This window comes from Scyliorhinus torazame, chromosome 31 (genome assembly GCF_047496885.1).
Source record: "Scyliorhinus torazame isolate Kashiwa2021f chromosome 31, sScyTor2.1, whole genome shotgun sequence".
Lineage (NCBI taxonomy): Eukaryota > Metazoa > Chordata > Chondrichthyes > Carcharhiniformes > Scyliorhinidae > Scyliorhinus > Scyliorhinus torazame.
The window spans coordinates 2,970,884-2,992,017 of NC_092737.1; the positions used below are offsets into that span (position 1 = coordinate 2,970,884).

The window sequence follows — 21,134 nt, forward strand, 5'->3', positions numbered from 1 at the left end:
GAGGTGACTGGGAGTCCCTGTGTCTCTATCTGGAGGTGACTGGGAGTCCCTGTGTCTCTATCTGGAGGTGACTGGGAGTCCCTGTGTCCCTATCTGGAGGTGACTGGGAGTTTGTGTGTCCCTATCTGGAGGTGACTGGGAGTCCCTGTGTCCCTATCTGGAGGTGACTGGGATTCCCTGTGTCCCTATCTGGAGGTGACTGGGAGTTTGTGTGTCCCTATCTGGAGGTGACTGGGAGTCCCTGTGTCCCTATCTGGAGGTGACTGGGATTCCCTGTGTCTCTATCTGGAGGTGACTGGGAGTCCCTGTGTCTCTATCTGGAGGTGACTGGGAGCCCCTGTGTCCCTATCTGGAGGTGACTGGGAGTCCGTGTCCCTATCTGGAGGTGACTGGGAGCCCCTGTGTCCCTATCTGGAGGTGACTGGGATTCCCCCTGTCTCTGTGCCTCTATCTGGAGGTGACTGGGAGTCCCTGTGTCCCTATCTGGAGGTGACTGGGATTCCCTGTGTCTCTATCTGGAGGTGACTGGGAGTCCCTGTGTCCCTATCTGGAGGTGACTGGGATTCCCTGTGTCTCTATCTGGAGGTGACTGGGATTCCCTGTGTCTCTATCAGGAGGTGACTGGGAGTCCCTGTGTCCCTATCTGGAGGTGACTGGGATTCCCTGTGTCTCTATCTGGAGGTGACTGGGAGTCCCTGTGTCCCTATCTGGAGGTGACTGGGATTCCCTGTGTCTCTATCTGGAGGTGACTGGGATTCCCCCTGTCTCTGTGTCTCTATCTGGAGGTGACTGGGAGCCCCTGTGTCTCTATCTGGAGGTGACTGGGAGTCCCTGTGTCCCTATCTGGAGGTGACTGGGAGTCCCTGTGTCCCTATCTGGAGGTGACTGGGATTCCCTGTGTCCCTATCTGGAGGTGACTGGGATTCCCTGTGTCCCTATCTGGAGGTGACTGGGATTCCCTGTGTCTCTATCTGGAGGTGACTGGGGTTCCCCCTGTCTCTGTGTCTCTATCTGGAGGTGACTGGGAGTCCCTGTGTCTCTATCTGGAGGTGACTGGGATTCCCTGTGTCCCTATCTGGAGGTGACTGGGATTCCCTGTGTCCCTATCTGGAGGTGACTGGGATTCCCCGTGTCCCTATCTGGAGGTGACTGGGATTCCCCGTGCCCCTATCTGGAGGTGACTGGGAGTCCCTGTGTCCCTATCTGGAGGTGACTGGGAGTCCCTGTGTCCCTATCTGGAGGTGACTGGGATTCCCTGTGTCCCTGTGTCTCTATCTGGAGGTGACTAGGAGTCTCTGTGTCCCTATCTGGAGGTGACTGGGAGTCCCTGTGTCCCTAACTGGAGGTGACTGGGAGTCCCTGTGCCTCAGTGTCTCTATCTGGAGGTGACTGGGAGTCCCTGTGTCCCTGTGTCTCTATCTGGAGGTGACTGGGAGTCCCTGTGTCCCTATCTGGAGGTGACTGGGAGTCCCTGTGTCTCTATCTGGAGGTGACTGGGAGTCCCTGTGTCCCTATCTGGAGGTGACTGGGTGCCCCTGTGTCCCTATCTGGAGGTGACTGGGATTCCCCGTGTCCCTATCTGGAGGTGACTGGGATTCCCCGTGTCCCTATCTGGAGGTGACTGGGAGTCCCCGTGTCTCTGTGTCTCTATCTGGAGGTGACTGGAAGTCCCTGTGTCTCTGTGTCCCTATCTGGAGGTGACTGGGAGTCTCTGTGTCCCTATCTGGAGGTGACTGGGAGTCCCTGTGTCTCCGTGTCCCTATCTGGAGGTGACTGGGAGTCCCTGTGTCCCTATCTGGAGGTGACTGGGAGTCCCAGTGTCTCTGTGTCCCTATCTGGAGGTGACTGGGAGCCCCCGTGTCTCCATGTCCCTATCTGGAGGTGACTGGGAGTCCCTGTGTCCCTATCTGGAGGTGACTGGGAGCCCCCGTGTCTCCATGTCCCTATCTGGAGGTGACTGGGAGTCCCTGTGTCCCTATCTGGAGGTGACTGGGAGCCCCCGTGTCTCCATGTCCCTATCTGGAGGTGACTGGGAGTCCCTGTGTCTCTATCTGGAGGTGACTGGGAGTCCCTGTGTCCCTATCTGGAGGTGACTGGGAATCCCTGTGTCCCTATCTGGAGATGACTGGGAGTCCCTGTATCCCCATCTGGAGGTGACTGGGAGACCCTGTGTCCCCATCTGGAGGTGACTGGGAGTCCCTGTGTCCCCATCTGGAGGTGATTGGGAGTCCCCGTGTCCCTATCACTATCTGGAGGTGACTGGGAGCCCCTGTGTCCCTATCACTATCTGGAGGTGACTGGGAGTCCCTGTGCCTCAGTGTCCCTATCTGGAGGTGACTGGGAGTCCCTGTGTCTCTATCTGGAGGTGACTGGGTGCCCCTGTGTCTCTATCTGGAGGTGACTGGGAGTCCCTGTGTCCCTATCTGGAGGTGACTGGGAGCCCCTGTGTCTCTATCTGGAGGTGACTGGGAGTCCCTGTGTCTCTATCTGGAGGTGACTGGGAGTCACTGTGTCCCTATGTGGAGGTGACTGGGATTCCCCCTGTCTCTATCTAGAGGTGATTGGGAGTCCCTGTGTGTCCCTATCACTATCTGGAGGTGACTGGGAGTCCCTGTGTCCCTATGTGGAGGTGACTGGGAGTCCCTGTGTCTCTATCTGGAGGTGACTGGGAGTCCCTGTGTCCCTATCTGGAGGTGATTGGGAGTCCCCGTGTCTCTATGTGGAGGTGACTGGGAGTCCCTGTGTCTCTATCTGGAGGTGACTGGGAGTCCCTGTGTCCCTATCTGGAGGTGACTGGGAGTCCCTGTGTCTCTATCTGGAGGTGACTGGGAGTCCCTGTGTCTCTATCTGGAGGTGACTGGGAGCCCCTGTGTCTCTATCTGGAGGTGACTGGGAGCTCCTGTGTCTCTATCTGGAGGTGACTGGGATTCCCTGTGTCTTATCTGGAGGTGACTGGGAGTCCCTGTGTCTCTGTGTCCCTATCTGGAGGTGATTGGGAGTCCCTGTGTCCCTATCTGGAGGTGACTGGGAGTCCCTGTGTCCCTACCTGGAGGTGACTGGGAGTCCCTGTGTCCCTATCTGGAGGTGACTGGGAGCCCTGTGTCCCTATCTGGAGGTGACTGGGAGCCCCTGTGTCCCTATCTGGAGGTGACTGGGAGCCCTGTGTCCCTATCTGGAGGTGACTGGGAGCCCCTGTGTCCCTATCTGGAGGTGACTGGGAGCCCTGTGTCCCTATCTGGAGGTGACTGGGATTCCCTGTGTCCCTATCTGGAGGTGACTGGGAGCCCCTGTGTCCCTATCTGGAGGTGACTGGGAGCACCTGTGTCCCTATCTGGAGGTGACTGGGAGCCCCTGTGTCTCCGTGTCTCTATCTGGAGGTGACTGGGAGTCCCTGTGTCTCTATCTGGAGGTGACTGGGGGTCCCTGTGTCCCTATCTGGAGGTGACTGGGAGTCCCTGTGTCTCTATCTGGAGGTGACTGGAAGTCCCTGTGTCCCTATCTGGAGGTGACTGGGAGTCCCTGTGTCCCTATCTGGAGGTGACTGGGATTCCCTGTGTCCCTATCTGGAGGTGACTGGGAGTCCCTGTGTCTCTGTGTCCCTATCTGAAGGTGACTGGGAGTCTCTGTGTCCCTATCTGGAGGTGACTGGGAGTCCCTGTGTCTCTATCTGGAGGTGACTGGGAGCCCCTGTGTCTCTATCTGGAGGTGACTGGGAGCCCCTGTGTCTCTATCTGGAGGTGACTGGGAGCCCCTGTGTCTCCGTGTCCCTATCTGGAGGTGACTGGGAGTCCCTGTGTCCCTATCTGGAGGTGACTGGGAGTCCCTGTGTCTCCATGTCCCTATCTGGAGGTGATTGGGAGTCCCTGTGTCTCCGTGTCCCTATCTGGAGGTGAATGGGAGTCCCTGTGTCCCTATCTGGAGGTGACTGGGAGTCCCTGTGTCTCCATGTCCCTATCTGGAGGTGATTGGGAGTCCCTGTGTCTCTATCTGGAGGTGACTGGGAGTCCCTGTGTCTCCGTGTCTCTATCTGGAGGTGACTGGGAATCCCTGTGTCTCTATCTGGAGGTGACTGGGAGCCCCTGTGTCCCTATCTGGAGGTGACTGGGAGTCCCCGTGTCTCTATCTGGAGGTGACTGGGAGTCCCTGTGTCTCCGTGTCTCTATCTGGAGGTGACTGGGAATCCCTGTGTCTCTATCTGGAGGTGACTGGGAGCCCCTGTGTCCCTATCTGGAGGTGACTGGGAGTCCCTGTGTCCCTATCTGGAGGTGACTGGGAGTCCCTGTGTCCCTATCTGGAGGTGACTGGGATTCCCTGTGTCCCTATCTGGAGGTGACTGGGATTCCCTGTGTCTCTATCTGGAGGTGACTGGGAGCCCCTGTGTCTGTATCTTTAGGTGACTGGGATTCCCTGTGTCCCTATCTGGAGGTGACTGGGATTCCCTGTGTCCCTATCTGGAGGTGACTGGGAGTCCCTGTGTCCCTATCTGGAGGTGACTGGGATTCCCTGTGTCCCTATCTGGAGGTGACTGGGAGTCCCTGTGTCTCTATCTGGAGGTGACTGGGAGTCCCTGTGTCTCCATGTCCCTATCTGGAGGTGACTGGGAGTCCCTGTGTCTCCATGTCCCTATCTGGAGGTGACTGGGAGTCCCTGTGTCTCTGTGTCCCTATCTGGAGGTGACTGGGAGTCCCTGTGTCTCTATCTGGAGGTGACTGGGATTCCCTGTGTCTCTATCTGGAGGTGACTGGGAATCCCTGTGTCTCTATCTGGAGGTGACTGGGAGTCCCTGTGTCCCTATCTGGAGGTGGCTGGGAGTCCCAGTGTCCCTATCTGGAGGTGACTGGGATTCCCTGTGTCTCTATCTGGAGGTGACTGGGAGTCCCTGTGTCTCCATGTCCCTATCTGGAGGTGACTGGGAGCCCCTGTGTCCCTATCTGGAGGTGACTGGGAGCCCCTGTGTCTCTATCTGGAGGTGACTGGGAGTCCCTGTGTCTCTATCTGGAGGTGACTGGGAGTCCCTGTGTCTCCATGTCCCTATCTGGAGGTGACTGGGAGCCCCTGTGTCCCTATCTGGAGGTGACTGGAAGTCCCTGTGTCCCTATCTGGAGGTGACTGGGAATCCCTGTGTCTCTATCTGGAGGTGACTGGGAGTCCCAGTGTCCCTATCTGGAGGTGACTGGGATTCCCTGTGTCTCTATCTGGAGGTGACTGGGAGTCCCTGTGTCCCTATCTGGAGGTGACTGGGATTCCCTGTGTCTTTATGTCCCTATCTGGAGGTGACTGGGAGTCCCTGTGTCCCTATCTGGAGGTGACTGGGAGTACCTGTGTCTCTGTGTCCCTATCTGGAGGTGACTGGGAGTCCCTGTGTCTCTGTGTCTCTATCTGGAGGTGACTGGGAGCCCCTGTGTCCCTATCTGGAGGTGACTGGGAGTCCCACTGTCCCTATCTGGAGGTGACTGGGAGTCCCAGTGTCCCTATCTGGAGGTGACTGGGATTCCCTGTGTCTCCATGTCCCTATCTGGAGGTGACTGGGAGTCCCTGTGTCCCTATCTGGAGGTGACTGGGAGTCCCAGTGTCCCTATCTGGAGGTGACTGGGATTCCCTGTGTCTCTATCTGGAGGTGACTGGGAGTCCCTGTGTCTCCATGTCCCTATCTGGAGGTGACTGGGAGCCCCTGTGTCCCTATCTGGAGGTGACTGGGATTCCCCGTGTCCCTATCTGGAGGTGACTGGGATTCCCCGTGTCTCTATCTGGAGGTGACTGGGATTCCCTGTGTCTCTATCTGGAGGTGACTGGGAGCCCCAGTGTCCCTATCTGGAGGTGACTGGGAGCCCCCGTGTCTCTATCTGGAGGTGACTGGGAGTCCCTGTGTCCCTATCTGGAGGTGACTGGGTGCCCCTGTGTCCCTATCTGGAGGTGACTGGGATTCCCCGTGTCCCTATCTGGAGGTGACTGGGATTCCCCGTGTCCCTATCTGGAGGTGACTGGGAGTCCCTGTGTCCCTATCTGGAGGTGACTGGGAGTCCCTGTGTCCCTATCTGGAGGTGACTGGGATTCCCTGTGTCCCTGTGTCTCTATCTGGAGGTGACTAGGAGTCTCTGTGTCCCTATCTGTAGGTGACTGGGAGTCCCTGTGTCCCTAACTGGAGGTGATTGGGAGTCCCTGTGCCTCAGTGTCTCTATCTGGAGGTGACTGGGAGTCCCTGTGTCCCTGTGTCTCTATCTGGAGGTGACTGGGAGTCCCTGTGTCCCTATCTGGAGGTGACTGGGAGTCCCTGTGTCCCTATCTGGAGGTGACTGGAAGTCCCTGTGTCTCCATGTCCCTATCTGGAGGTGACTGGGAATCCCTGTGTCCCTATCTGGAGGTGACTGGGAGTCCCTGTGTCCCTATCTGGAGGTGACTGGGAGTCCCTGTGTCCCTATCTGGAGGTGACTGGGAGTCCCTGTGTCCCTATCTGGAGGTGACTGGGAGTCCCTGTGTCTCTATCTGGAGGCGACTGGGAGCCCCTGTGTCTCTATCTGGAGGTGACTGGAAGTCCCTGTGTCTCTATCTGGAGGTGACTGGGAGTCCCTGTGTCTCTATCTGGAGGTGACTGGGAGTCCCTGTGTCCCTGTCTGGAGGTGACTGGGTGCCCCTGTGTCCCTATCTGGAGGTGACTGGGATTCCCCGTGTCCCTATCTGGAGGTGACTGGGATTCCCCGTGTCCCTATCTGGAGGTGACTGGGAGTCCCCGTGTCTCTGTGTCTCTATCTGGAGGTGACTGGGAGTCCCTGTGTCTCTGTGTCCCTATCTGGAGGTGACTGGGAGTCTCTGTGTCCCTATCTGGAGGTGACTGGGAGTCCCTGTGTCCCTATCTGGAGGTGACTGGGAGTCCCTGTGTCTCCGTGTCCCTATCTGGAGGTGACTGGGAGTCCCTGTGTCCCTATCTGGAGGTGACTGGGAGTCCCAGTGTCTCTGTGTCCCTATCTGGAGGTGACTGGGAGCCCCCGTGTCTCCATGTCCCTATCTGGAGGTGACTGGGAGTCCCTGTGTCCCTATCTGGAGGTGACTGGGAGCCCCCGTGTCTCCATGTCCCTATCTGGAGGTGACTGGGAGTCCCTGTGTCCCTATCTGGAGGTGACTGGGAGCCCCCGTGTCTCCATGTCCCTATCTGGAGGTGACTGGGAGTCCCTGTGTCCCTATCTGGAGGTGACTGGGAGTCCCTGTGTCCCTATCTGGAGGTGACTGGGAATCCCTGTGTCCCTATCTGGAGATGACTGGGAGTCCCTGTATCCCCATCTGGAGGTGACTGGGAGACCCTGTGTCCCCATCTGGAGGTGACTGGGAGTCCCTGTGTCCCCATCTGGAGGTGATTGGGAGTCCCCGTGTCCCTATCACTATCTGGAGGTGACTGGGAGCCCCTGTGTCCCTATCACTATCTGGAGGTGACTGGGAGTCCCTGTGCCTCAGTGTAACTATCTGGAGGTGACTGGGAGTCCCTGTGTCTCTATCTGGAGGTGACTGGGTGCCCCTGTGTCTCTATCTGGAGGTGACTGGGAGTCCCTGTGTCCCTATCTGGAGGTGACTGGGAGCCCCTGTGTCTCTATCTGGAGGTGACTGGGAGTCCCTGTGTCTCTATCTGGAGGTGACTGGGAGTCACTGTGTCCCTATGTGGAGGTGACTGGGATTCCCCCTGTCTCTATCTGGAGGTGATTGGGAGTCCCTGTGTGTCCCTATCACTATCTGGAGGTGACTGGGAGCCCCTGTGTCTCTATCTGGAGGTGACTGGGAGTCCCTGTGTCCCTATCTGGAGGTGACTGGGAGTCCCTGTGTCTCTATCTGGAGGTGACTGGGAGTCCCTGTGTCTCTATCTGGAGGTGACTGGGAGCCCCTGTGTCTCTATCTGGAGGTGACTGGGAGCTCCTGTGTCTCTATCTGGAGGTGACTGGGATTCCCTGTGTCTTATCTGGAGGTGACTGGGAGTCCCTGTGTCTCTGTGTCCCTATCTGGAGGTGACTGGGAGTCCCTGTGTCCCTATCTGGAGGTGACTGGGAGTCCCTGTGTCCCTACCTGGAGGTGACTGGGAGTCCCTGTGTCCCTATCTGGAGGTGACTGGGAGCCCTGTGTCCCTATCTGGAGGTGACTGGGAGCCCCTGTGTCCCTATCTGGAGGTGACTGGGAGCCCTGTGTCCCTATCTGGAGGTGACTGGGATTCCCTGTGTCCCTATCTGGAGGTGACTGGGAGCCCCTGTGTCCCTATCTGGAGGTGACTGGGAGCCCCTGTGTCCCTATCTGGAGGTGACTGGGAGCCCCTGTGTCTCCGTGTCTCTATCTGGAGGTGACTGGGAGTCCCTGTGTCTCTATCTGGAGGTGACTGGGAGTCCCTGTGTCCCTATCTGGAGGTGACTGGGAGTCCCTGTGTCTCTATCTGGAGGTGACTGGAAGTCCCTGTGTCCCTATCTGGAGGTGACTGGGAGTCCCTGTGTCCCTATCTGGAGGTGACTGGGATTCCCTGTGTCCCTATCTGGAGGTGACTGGGAGTCCCTGTGTCTCTGTGTCCCTATCTGGAGGTGACTGGGAGTCTCTGTGTCCCTATCTGGAGGTGACTGGGAGTCCCTGTGTCTCTATCTGGAGGTGACTGGGAGCCCCTGTGTCTCTATCTGGAGGTGACTGGGAGCCCCTGTGTCTCTATCTGGAGGTGACTGGGAGCCCCTGTGTCTCCGTGTCCCTATCTGGAGGTGACTGGGAGTCCCTGTGTCCCTATCTGGAGGTGACTGGGAGTCCCTGTGTCTCCATGTCCCTATCTGGAGGTGATTGGGAGTCCCTGTGTCTCTGTGTCCCTATCTGGAGGTGACTGGGAGTCCCTGTGTCTCCGTGTCCCTATCTGGAGGTGAATGGGAGTCCCTGTGTCCCTATCTGGAGGTGACTGGGAGTCCCTGTGTCTCCATGTCCCTATCTGGAGGTGATTGGGAGTCCCTGTGTCTCTATCTGGAGGTGACTGGGAGTCCCTGTGTCCCTATCTGGAGGTGATTGGGAGTCCCTGTGTCCCTATCTGGAGGTGACTGGGAGTCCCTGTGTCTCCGTGTCTCTATCTGGAGGTGACTGGGAATCCCTGTGTCTCTATCTGGAGGTGACTGGGAGCCCCTGTGTCCCTATCTGGAGGTGACTGGGAGTCCCCGTGTCTCTATCTGGAGGTGACTGGGAGTCCCTGTGTCTCCGTGTCTCTATCTGGAGGTGACTGGGATTCCCTGTGTCTCTATCTGGAGGTGACTGGGATTCCCTGTGTCCCTATCTGGAGGTGACTGGGATTCCCTGTGTCCCTATCTGGAGGTGACTGGGAGTCCCTGTGTCTGTATCTGGAGGTGACTGGGATTCCCTGTGTCCCTATCTGGAGGTGACTGGGAGTCCCTGTGTCCCTATCTGGAGGTGACTGGGAGTCCCTGTGTCCCTATCTGGAGGTGACTGGGATTCCCTGTGTCTCTATCTGGAGGTGACTGGGAGCCCCTGTGTCTGTATCTGGAGGTGACTGGGATTCCCTGTGTCCCTATCTGGAGGTGACTGGGATTCCCTGTGTCCCTATCTGGAGGTGACTGGGAGTCCCTGTGTCCCTATCTGGAGGTGACTGGGATTCCCTGTGTCCCTATCTGGAGGTGACTGGGATTCCCTGTGTCTCTATCTGGAGATGACTGGGAGCCCCTGTGTCTGTATCTGGAGGTGACTGGGATTCCCTGTGTCCCTATCTGGAGGTGACTGGGATTCCCTGTGTCCCTATCTGGAGGTGACTGGGAGTCCCTGTGTCTCTATCTGGAGGTGACTGGGAGTCCCTGTGTCTCTATCTGGAGGTGACTGGGAGTCCCTGTGTCTCTATCTGGAGGTGACTGGGAGCCCCTGTGTCTCTATCTGGAGGTGACTGGGAGTCCCTGTGTCTCTATCTGGAGGTGACTGGGAGTCCCTGTGTCCCTATCTGGAGGTGACTGGGAGTTTGTGTCCCCCTATCTGGAGGTGACTGGGATTCCCTGTGTCCCTATCTGGAGGTGACTGGGAGTTTGTGTGTCCCTATCTGGAGGTGACTGGGAGTCCCTGTGTCCCTATCTGGAGGTGACTGGGATTCCCTGTGTCTCTATCTGGAGGTGACTGGGAGTCCCTGTGTCTCTATCTGGAGGTGACTGGGAGCCCCTGTGTCCCTATCTGGAGGTGACTGGGAGTCCCTGTGTCCCTATCTGGAGGTGACTGGGAGTCCCTGTGTCTGTATCTGGAGGTGACTGGGATTCCCTGTGTCCCTATCTGGAGGTGACTGGGATTCCCTGTGTCCCTATCTGGAGGTGACTGGGAGTCCCTGTGTCTCTATCTGGAGGTGACTGGGAGTCCCTGTGTCTCTATCTGGAGGTGACTGGGAGTCCCTGTGTCTCTATCTGGAGGTGACTGGGAGCCCCTGTGTCCCTATCTGGAGGTGACTGGGAGCCCCTGTGTCTCTATCTGGAGGTGACTGGGAGTCCCTGTGTCTCTATCTGGAGGTGACTGGGAGTCCCTGTGTCTCTATCTGGAGGTGACTGGGAGTCCCTGTGTCCCTATCTGGAGGTGACTGGGAGTTTGTGTGTCCCTATCTGGAGGTGACTGGGAGTCCCTGTGTCCCTATCTGGAGGTGACTGGGATTCCCTGTGTCCCTATCTGGAGGTGACTGGGAGTTTGTGTGTCCCTATCTGGAGGTGACTGGGAGTCCCTGTGTCCCTATCTGGAGGTGACTGGGATTCCCTGTGTCTCTATCTGGAGGTGACTGGGAGTCCCTGTGTCTCTATCTGGAGGTGACTGGGAGCCCCTGTGTCCCTATCTGGAGGTGACTGGGAGTCCGTGTCCCTATCTGGAGGTGACTGGGAGCCCCTGTGTCCCTATCTGGAGGTGACTGGGATTCCCCCTGTCTCTGTGCCTCTATCTGGAGGTGACTGGGAGTCCCTGTGTCCCTATCTGGAGGTGACTGGGATTCCCTGTGTCTCTATCTGGAGGTGACTGGGAGTCCCTGTGTCCCTATCTGGAGGTGACTGGGATTCCCTGTGTCTCTATCTGGAGGTGACTGGGATTCCCTGTGTCTCTATCAGGAGGTGACTGGGAGTCCCTGTGTCCCTATCTGGAGGTGACTGGGATTCCCTGTGTCTCTATCTGGAGGTGACTGGGAGTCCCTGTGTCCCTATCTGGAGGTGACTGGGATTCCCTGTGTCTCTATCTGGAGGTGACTGGGATTCCCCCTGTCTCTGTGTCTCTATCTGGAGGTGACTGGGAGCCCCTGTGTCTCTATCTGGAGGTGACTGGGAGTCCCTGTGTCCCTATCTGGAGGTGACTGGGAGTCCCTGTGTCCCTATCTGGAGGTGACTGGGATTCCCTGTGTCCCTATCTGGAGGTGACTGGGATTCCCTGTGTCCCTATCTGGAGGTGACTGGGATTCCCTGTGTCTCTATCTGGAGGTGACTGGGGTTCCCCCTGTCTCTGTGTCTCTATCTGGAGGTGACTGGGAGTCCCTGTGTCTCTATCTGGAGGTGACTGGGATTCCCTGTGTCCCTATCTGGAGGTGACTGGGATTCCCTGTGTCCCTATCTGGAGGTGACTGGGAGCCCCTGTGTCTCTATCTGGAGGTGACTGGGAGTCCCTGTGTCTCTATCTGGAGGTGACTGGGAGTCCCTGTGTCTCTATCTGGAGGTGACTGGGAGTCCCTGTGTCTCTAGCTGGAGGTGACTGGGAGCCCCTGTGTCCCTATCTGGAGGTGACTGGGATTCCCCGTGTCCCTATCTGGAGGTGACTGGGAGTCCCTGTGTCTCTATCTGGAGGTGACTGGGATTCCCTGTGTCCCTATCTGGAGGTGACTGGGAGTCCCAATGTCCCTATCTGGAGGTGACTGGGAGTCCCTGTGTCTCTATCTGGAGGTGACTGGGAGTCCCTGTGTCTCTATCTGGAGGTGACTGGGAGTCCCTGTGTCTCTATCTGGAGGTGACTGGGTGCCCCTGTGTCCCTATCTGGAGGTGACTGGGATTCCCTGTGTCTCTATCTGGAGGTGACTGGGAGTCCCTGTGTCTCTATCTGGAGGTGACTGGGATTCCCTGTGTCTCTATCTGGAGGTGACTGGGAGTCCCTGTGTCCCTATCTGGAGGTGACTGGGAGCCCCTGTGTCCCTATCTGGAGGTGACTGGGATTCCCTGTGTCCCTATCTGGAGGTGACTGGGATTCCCTGTGTCTCTATCTGGAGGTGACTGGGAGTCCCTGTGTCTCTATCTGGAGGTGACTGGGATTCCCTGTGTCTCTATCTGGAGGTGACTGGGAGTCCCTGTGTCCCTATCTGGAGGTGACTGGGAGCCCCTGTGTCTCTATCTGGAGGTGACTGGGAGTCCCTGTGTCTCTATCTGGAGGTGACTGGGATTCCCTGTGTCCCTATCTGGAGGTGACTGGGAGTCCCTGTGTCTCTGTGTCCCTATCTGGAGGTGACTGGGAGCCCCTGTGTCCCTATCTGGAGGTGACTGGGAGCCCCTGTGTCCCTATCTGGAGGTGACTGGGAGCCCCTGTGTCTCTATCTGGAGGTGACTGGGAGTCCCTGTGTCTCTATCTGGAGGTGACTGGGAGTCCCTGTGTCCCTATCTGGAGGTGACTGGGAGTCCCTGTGTCTCTATCTGGAGGTGACTGGGAGCCCCTGTGTCTCTATCTGGAGGTGACTGGGAGTCCCCGTGTGTCCCTATCTGGAGGTGACTGGGAGCCCCTGTGTCTCTATCTGGAGGTGACTGGGAGTTTGTGTGTCCCTATCTGGAGGTGACTGGGAGTCCGTGTCCCTATCTGGAGGTGACTGGGATTCCCTGTGTCTCTATCTGGAGGTGACTGGGATTCCCTGTGTCTCTATCTGGAGGTGACTGGGAGTCCCTGTGTCCCTATCTGGAGGTGACTGGGAGTCCCTGTGTCTCTATCTGGAGGTGACTGGGAGCCCCTGTGTCCCTATCTGGAGGTGACTGGGAGTCCCTGTGTCCCTATCTGGAGGTGACTGGGAGTTTGTGTGTCCCTATCTGGAGGTGACTGGGAGTCCGTGTCCCTATCTGGAGGTGACTGGGATTCCCTGTGTCTCTATCTGGAGGTGACTGGGATTCCCCCTGTCTCTGTGTCTCTATCTGGAGGTGACTGGGAGTCCCTGTGTCTCTATCTGGAGGTGACTGGGAGTCCCTGTGTCTCTATCTTGAGGTGACTGGGAGTCTCTGTGTCTCTATCTGGAGGTGACTGGGAGTCCCTGTGTCCCTATCTGGAGGTGACTGGGAGTCCCTGTGTCTCTATCTGGAGGTGACTGGGAGCCCCTGTGTCCCTATCTGGAGGTGACTGGGAGTCCCTGTGTCCCTATCTGGAGGTGACTGGGAGTTTGTGTGTCCCTATCTGGAGGTGACTGGGAGTCCGTGTCCCTATCTGGAGGTGACTGGGATTCCCTGTGTCTCTATCTGGAGGTGACTGGGATTCCCCCTGTCTCTGTGTCTCTATCTGGAGGTGACTGGGAGTCCCTGTGTCTCTATCTGGAGGTGACTGGGAGTCCCTGTGTCCCTATCTGGAGGTGACTGGGAGTCCGTGTCCCTATCTGGAGGTGACTGGGATTCCCTGTGTCTCTATCTGGAGGTGACTGGGAGTCCCTGTGTCCCTATCTGGAAGTGACTGGGATTCCCTGTGTCTCTATCTGGAGGTGACTGGGATTCTCTGTGTCCCTATCTGGAGGTGACTGGGAGCCCCCGTGTCTCTGTGTCCCTATCTGGAGGTGACTGGGAGTCCCTGTGTCCCTATCTGGAGGTGACTGGGTTTCCCTGTGTCTCTATCTGGAGGTGACTGGGATTCCCTGTGTCTCTATCTGGAGGTGACTGGGATTCCCTGTGTCTCTATCTGGAGGTGACTGGGATTCCCTGTGTCTCTATCTGGAGGTGACTGGGATTCCCTGTGTCTCTATCTGGAGGTGACTGGGATTCCCTGTGTCTCTATCTGGAGGTGACTGGGATTCCCTGTGTCCCTATCTGGAGGTGACTGGGATTCCCTGTGTCCCTATCTGGAGGTGACTGGGAGCCCCTGTGTCCCTATCTGGAGGTGACTGGGATTCCCTGTGTCTCTATCTGGAGGTGACTGGGATTCCCTGTGTCTCTATCTGGAGGTGACTGGGATTCCCTGTGTCTCTATCTGGAGGTGACTGGGATTCCCTGTGTCCCTATCTGGAGGTGACTGGGAGTCCCTGTGCCTCTATCTGGAGGTGACTGGGATTCCCTGTGTCTCTATCTGGAGGTGACTGGGATTCCCTGTGTCCCTATCTGGAGGTGACTGGGATTCCCTGTGTCCCTATCTGGAGGTGACTGGGAGCCCCTGTGTCCCTATCTGGAGGTGACTGGGATTCCCTGTGTCTCTATCTGGAGGTGACTGGGATTCCCTGTGTCTCTATCTGGAGGTGACTGGGATTCCCTGTGTCTCTATCTGGAGGTGACTGGGAGTCCCTGTGTCCCTATCTGGAGGTGACTGGGAGCCCCTGTGTCTCCGCATCTCTACCTTCAGCTAATGGAATGTTGTTTGGATTAAGGGGATTCCCTGTGGAGTTAATTAGGTTTCAGCTTGGCAATTGATGTAATTACTGGGAGGAGCCTCGTTACCAGGCATTTTTCAAAAGCAGTGTTAAGTTTTAGCTGAAGATGTGAGCAGAAGTCAGTTCAGTTAAAAGATATGTCTGTAGCGAGATTAGCATTATCTTTCCAGGCAGTTCAGAGGAGTGCGATTGGAAGGTGAGCTGGAGAAATACAGTCGGGGTTACTGCTTAGTTCTGTCAGGATTCGATCTTTTCTTTAAAGCCGCTTCAACCAATCTCTCTTTCTCAAAGTACAGTATCCCGACAGCTCTCTGAAGCCGGTATTCGTGAGGGCCAACAGTGTTCTGAGAGTAGAATATTTTTTTGGTTTGAGTGGGAGTAAAGATAGCAGTTAAGGGTTATCGTGTCACCGTATCGATTATCGTTGTTTCAGGAGTAATTGTCAACTATTTCCTTGTGTGATGTTAATACTGTGTCAGGAATAAAGTTTGTTTCATATATCATCTCCCTATTTTGTGTGAAATCTCTCCTGGACGAGGAATCCTTTCCTCACTCTCTTTACAAAATTAAAATAAAATATTGGGGTTTCTGTCCCGTACCCCAGCCACTGGTGGGGTGTAGTCTGGGATGGTAATACTGTCAACATCCTGGGGGTTACCATTGATCAGAAACTGAACTGGACCCGGCCACATTAATACTGTGGCTACCAGGGCAGGTCAGAGGCTGGGAATCCTGCAGTGAGTAACTCACCTCCTGACCCCCCAAAGCCTGTCCACCATCCACAAGGCACAAGTCAGGAGTGTGATGGAATACTCTCCACTTGCCTGGATGAGCGCAGCTCCAACAACACTCAAGAAGCTCGACACCATTCAGGACAAAGCAGCCCCGCTTGATTGGCACCCCTTCCACAAACATTCACTCCCTCCACCACCGACGCACAGTGCCAGCCGTGTGTACCATCTACAAGATGCACGGCAGCGACTCACCGAGGTTCCTGAGGCAGCACCTTCCAAACCCACGGCCTCTACCATCTAGAAGGACAAGAGCAGCAGATACCTGGGAACCCCACCACCTGGAGGTTCCCCTCCGAGTCACTCCCCACCCCGACTGGGAAATATATCGGCCGTTCCTTCACTGTCGCTGGGGCAACAACATCCTGGAACTCCCTCCCTAACAGCACAGTGGGTGGACCTGCACCTCAGGGACTGCAGGGGCTCAAGATGGCAACTCACCCACCACCTGCTGAAGGGGCAATTAGGGATGGACAATAAATGCTGGGCCCGGCCAACGGCACCCACATCCCGGGAATGAATAAAACACACACAGGCTCCTCAGCGTAACCCAGGGGAGGAAAGGATTGGAAGAGGACCGTGTCAACAAGCAGCTCTGCTGATGGTAGATCCTCACTGACTGCATATACTCACCACTAGCGTCTCGGGGGCAATGGGGGACACATCAGATTTGTCAGCGATGTTCTCGTCCCCTCAATGCATCAGACCTGTACCCCCCCCCCCTCCCAAGTGGCTCCGCCCAACAACGTTCCGCTGGCATTTCCACCCACCTCCATCCCTTGAACTTTCAATTTCATGTGATCCTCTCTGGTTGTTTTCCCGTCCTTCCGTTTCTTCCAACAGTAACCGTCTTTCCGATATTTCACCTTCTTCCTGTTGTACAGGATGATCGAGCCGTTTACTGGCCTGGGCAAAGATATTGAAACGGTAAGGAGCCGGGCTTCACACAATTTTTTAAAAATATTTTTTATTCGGTTTTTAACATTTTACACAGAAAACAATGCAGAGCAACAGAACCATCCGCACCCCCCCCCCCCCCCCCCCCCCAACCCACCAAACAACACCTTGGCCGCACTGAGGTCCAAGGCTAAGATACTGATCTCCACCCCAACAGGGCCCACCTGTGAGCGATCAGCGAGGCAAAGGCTAAAATATTTCCACCCCCCAGCCCCCAGCAAGTCCAACACCCCAAATCCACGTGCAGGCCCCAAATCCACGTGCAGGCCCCAAATCCACGTGCAGGCCCCAAATCCACGTGCAGGCCCCAAATCCACGTGCAGGCCCCAAATCCACGTGCAGGCCCCAAATCCACGTGCAGGCCCCAAATCCACGTGCAGGCCCCAAATCCACGTGCAGGCCCCAAATCCACGTGCAGGCCCCAAATCCACATGCAGGCCCCAAATCCACGTGCAGGCCCCAAATCCACGTGCAGGATCGCCGACACGGTGCGGAAGGACGACCCCCAGAATTTCCCCAACTTTGGGCAGGACCAGAACATATGGGCGGGATTGTCCAGACTCCTCCCACACTGCTCGCCAGTGTCCCCCACCCCCTCAAACAGCAGGCCCACCCCCACCCCCCCAAACAGCAGGCCCACCCCCACCAACAGCAGGCCCACCCCCACCCCCTCAAACAGCAGGCCCACCCCCACCCCCTCAAACAGCAGGCCCACCCCCACCCCCTCAAACAGCAGGCCCACCCCCACCCCCTCAAACAGCAGGCCCATCCTCGACCCACCTCATCAGGTGCACCCTTTGCACCACTTGCAACTGTATTTTTTTTTTAAAAATAGTACCCGAGTAAGAGTACCCGATTCATTTTACTTCCAATTAAGGGGCACTTTAGCGTGGCCAATCCACCTACACATCTTTGGGTTGTGGGGGTGAGACCCACGCAAACACGGGGAGAATGTGCAAACTCCACACGGACAGTGACCCAGAGCCGGGATCGAACCTGGGACCTCGGCGCCGTGAGGCAGCAGTGCTAACCACTGCGCCGCCGTGCTGCCCTTACTTGTAACTGTATCAACACCAGCCTCACACACGAGGTTGAGGCATTCACCCTCCGCAACACCTTTCACACAAAGCTAGCTCGGAGATGAGGCTGTACATTTAGCACAGACACAACAGAACACAGACATTCCCCCCCCAGCAGAAGTAATGCTGTGATATCCCCCCACGGCAAACCTCAGTATCTGCACTTGGATTTTAAGTAACATCGGTATCATTCAGCTTGCCCGTGCAGAGTAGCTGCCCTGACCCCGGGAGCAGGGGAAACACATCGGTATCATTCAGCTCGCCCGTGCAGAGTAGCTGGGCTGACCCCGGGAGCAGGGGCAACACATCGGTATCATTCAGCTTGCCCGTGCAGGGTAGCTGTGCTGACCCCGGGAGCAGGGGAAACACTCCAATGGGCTTCTGTCACTGCTTTAGGCCGATGAACGGAAGGAGCCCAGGGTTCGCGGTCCAGATCATTAACCCCTGCCCCTGCCCAGTCGCCCGTTTGTCTAGTCCCACAACCCAACACAAGTCACTTAAACCGGACCGACATCACAAGGCTGGATTCACCCGGCGGTGACCTGGCCCCTGTGGAATCTTGCTGTGCAGACGTTGGCTGCCACGTTCCTCTGCACTGGCACCGTGATTACGCTCCAATTCACTGGTGCAGCGCAGTTTGGTGTTTTTAAAAATCCATTCAGAGGGTGGGCTGGACCAGCATTTATTGCCCATTGAGGCGGCACGGCGGCACAGTGGTTAGCACTGTTGCTTCACAGCTCCAGGGTCCCGGGTTCGATTCCCCGCTGGGTCACTGTCTGTGCGGAGTCTGCACGTTCTCCCAGTGTCTGCGTGGGTTTCCTCCGGGTGCTCCGGTTTCCTCCCACAATTCCCGAAAGACGTGCCGTTCGGTGAATCGGACATCCTGAATTCTCCCTCTGTGACCCGAACAGGTGCCGGAATAGGGGGCTAGGGGCTTTTCACAGCGACTTCATTGCAGCGTTAATGTAAGTCTACTTGTTTAAGTCACACCTAGGCCAGACCGGGTAAGGACGGCAGATTTCCTCCTCAAAAGGGGCATTAGTGAACCAGATGGGTTTTTAGAACAATCGACAATTGGTTTCATGGTCATCGTTAGACATTTAATTCCAGGTCTTTATTGAATTAATCTTCCATGGTGCGATTCGAACCCAAATTCCCAGAGCATTACCCTGGGTCTCTGGACCGTTAGTTCAGCGACAATCCAACTACAGCACCTTGCATTATGTGACAGGTCTTCGGTGACCATGAGGTTGTATCGCAGAGCAAGACTCCACTGCCAGATAGAGAGGGGGGTGAGTGGGGCAAGTCCACACGGCCAGAGAGAGAGGGGGGTGAGTGGGGCAAGTCCACACGGCCAGATAGAGAGGGGAGTGAGTGGGGCAAGTCCACACGGCCAGATAGAGAGGGGGGTGAGTGGGGCAAGTCCACACGGCCAGATAGAGAGGGGGGTGAGTGGGGCAAGTCCACACGGCCAGATAGAGAGGGGGGTGAGTGGGGCAAGTCCACACTCCCAGATAGAGAGGGGGGTGAGTGGGGCAAGTCCACACGGCCAGATAGAGAGGGGGGTGAGTGGGGCAAGTCCACACTGCCAGATAGAGAGGGGGGTGAGTGGGGCAAGTCCACACTCCCAGATAGAGAGGGGGGTGAGTGGGGCAAGTCCACACGGCCAGATAGAGAGGGGGGTGAGTGGGGCAAGTCCACACGGCCATATAGAGAGGGGGGTGAGTGGGGCCAGTCCACACGGCCAGATAGAGAGGGGGGTGAGTGGGGCAAGTCCACACGGCCAGATAGAGAGGGGGGTGAATGGGGCGAGTCCACACTCCCAGATAGAGAGGGGGGTGAGTGGGGCGAGTCCACACGGCCAGATAGAGAGGGGGGTGAGTGGGGCCAGTCCACACGGCCAGATAGAGAGGGGGGTGAGTGGGGCAAGTCCACACGGCCAGATAGAGAGGGGGGTGAATGGGGCGAGTCCACACTCCCAGATAGAGAGGGGGGTGAGTGGGGCAAGTCCACACTCCCAGATAGAGAGGGGGGTGAGTGGGGCAAGTCCACACGGCCAGATAGAGAGGGGGGTGAGTGGGGCAAGTCCACACGGCCAGATAGAGAGGGGGGTGAGTGGGGCAAGTCCACACGGCCAGATAGAGAGGGGGGTGAGTGGGGCAAGTCCACACTCCCAGATAGAGAGGGGAGTGAGTGGGGCAAGTCCACACTGCCAGATAGAGAGGGGGGTGAGTGGGGCAAGTCCACACGGCCAGATAGAGAGGGGGGTGAGTGGGGCAAGTCCACACGGCCAGATAGAGAGGGGGGTGAGTGGGGCAAGTCCACACGGCCAGATAGAGAGGGGGGTGAGTGGGGCAAGTCCACACGGCCAGATAGAGAGGGGACTGAGTGGGGCAAGTCCACACGGCCAGATAGAGAGGGGGGTGAGTGGGGCAAGTCCACACTGCCAGATAGAGAGGGGGGTGAGTGGGGCAAGTCCACACGGCCAGATAGAGAGGGGGGTGAGTGGGGCAAGTCCACACTGCCAGATAGAGAGGGGGGTGAGTGGGGCAAGTCCACACTGCCAGATAGAGAGGGGGGTGAGTGGGGCAAGTCCACACGGCCAGATAGAGAGGGGAGTGAGTGGGGCAAGTCCACACGGCCAGATAGAGAGGGGGGTGAGTGGGGCAAGTCCACACGGCCAGATAGAGAGGGGAGTGAGTGGGGCAAGTCCACACGGCCAGATAGAGAGGGGAGTGAGTGGGGCAAGTCCACACTCCCAGATAGAGAGGGGAGTGAGTGGGGCAAGTCCACACTCCCAGATAGAGAGGGGGGTGAGTTGGGCAAGTCCACACGGCCAGATAGAGAGGGGGGTGAGTGGGGCAAGTCCACACGGCCAGATAGAGAGGGGGGTGAGTGGGGCAAGTCCACACGGCCAGATAGAGAGGGGGGTGAGTGGGGCAAGTCCACACGGCCAGATAGAGAGGGGAGTGAGTGGGGCAAGTCCACACTCCCAGATAGAGAGGGGAGTGAGTGGGGCAAGTCCACACTCCCAGATAGAGAGGGGGGTGAGTGGGGCAAGTCCACACGGCCAGATAGAGAGGGGGGTGAGTGGGGCAAGTCCACACGGCCAGATAGAGAGGGGGGTGAGTGGGGCAAGTCCACACGGCCAGATAGAGAGGGGGGTGAGTGGGGCAAGTCCACACTGCCAGATAGAGAGGGGGGTGAGTGGGGCAAGTCCACACGGCCAGATAGAGAGGGGGGTGAGTGGGGCAAGTCCACACGGCCAGATAGAGAGGGGAGTGAGTGGGGCAAGTCCACACGGCCAGATAGAGAGGGGGGTGAGTGGGGCAAGTCCACACGGCCAGATAGAGAGGGGGGTGAGTGGGGCAAGTCCACACGGCCAGATAGAGAGGGGGGTGAGTGGGGCAAGTCCACACGGCCAGATAGAGAGGGGAGTGAGTGGGGCAAGTCCACACGGCCAGATAGAGAGGGGGGTGAGTGGGGCAAGTCCACACGGCCAGATAGAGAGGGGAGTGAGTGGGGCAAGTCCACACTCCCAGATAGAGAGGGGGGTGAGTGGGGCAAGTCCACACTCCCAGATAGAGAGGGGGGTGAGTGGGGCAAGTCCACACGGCCAGATAGAGAGGGGAGTGAGTGGGGCAAGTCCACACTCCCAGATAGAGAGGGGGGTGAGTGGGGCAAGTCCACACGGCCAGATAGAGAGGGGGGTGAGTGGGGCAAGTCCACACGGCCAGATAGAGAGGGGAGTGAGTGGGGCAAGTC

The 21,134-nt window shown here is 57.4% G+C and overlaps 1 pseudogene; it reads right to left on the reverse strand.

Moving 5' to 3' along the window:
* The window catches only part of LOC140404550 (calmodulin-binding transcription activator 2-like), a 158,164-nt pseudogene that overhangs the window by 99,724 nt on the left and 37,306 nt on the right, over positions 1–21,134 (reverse strand).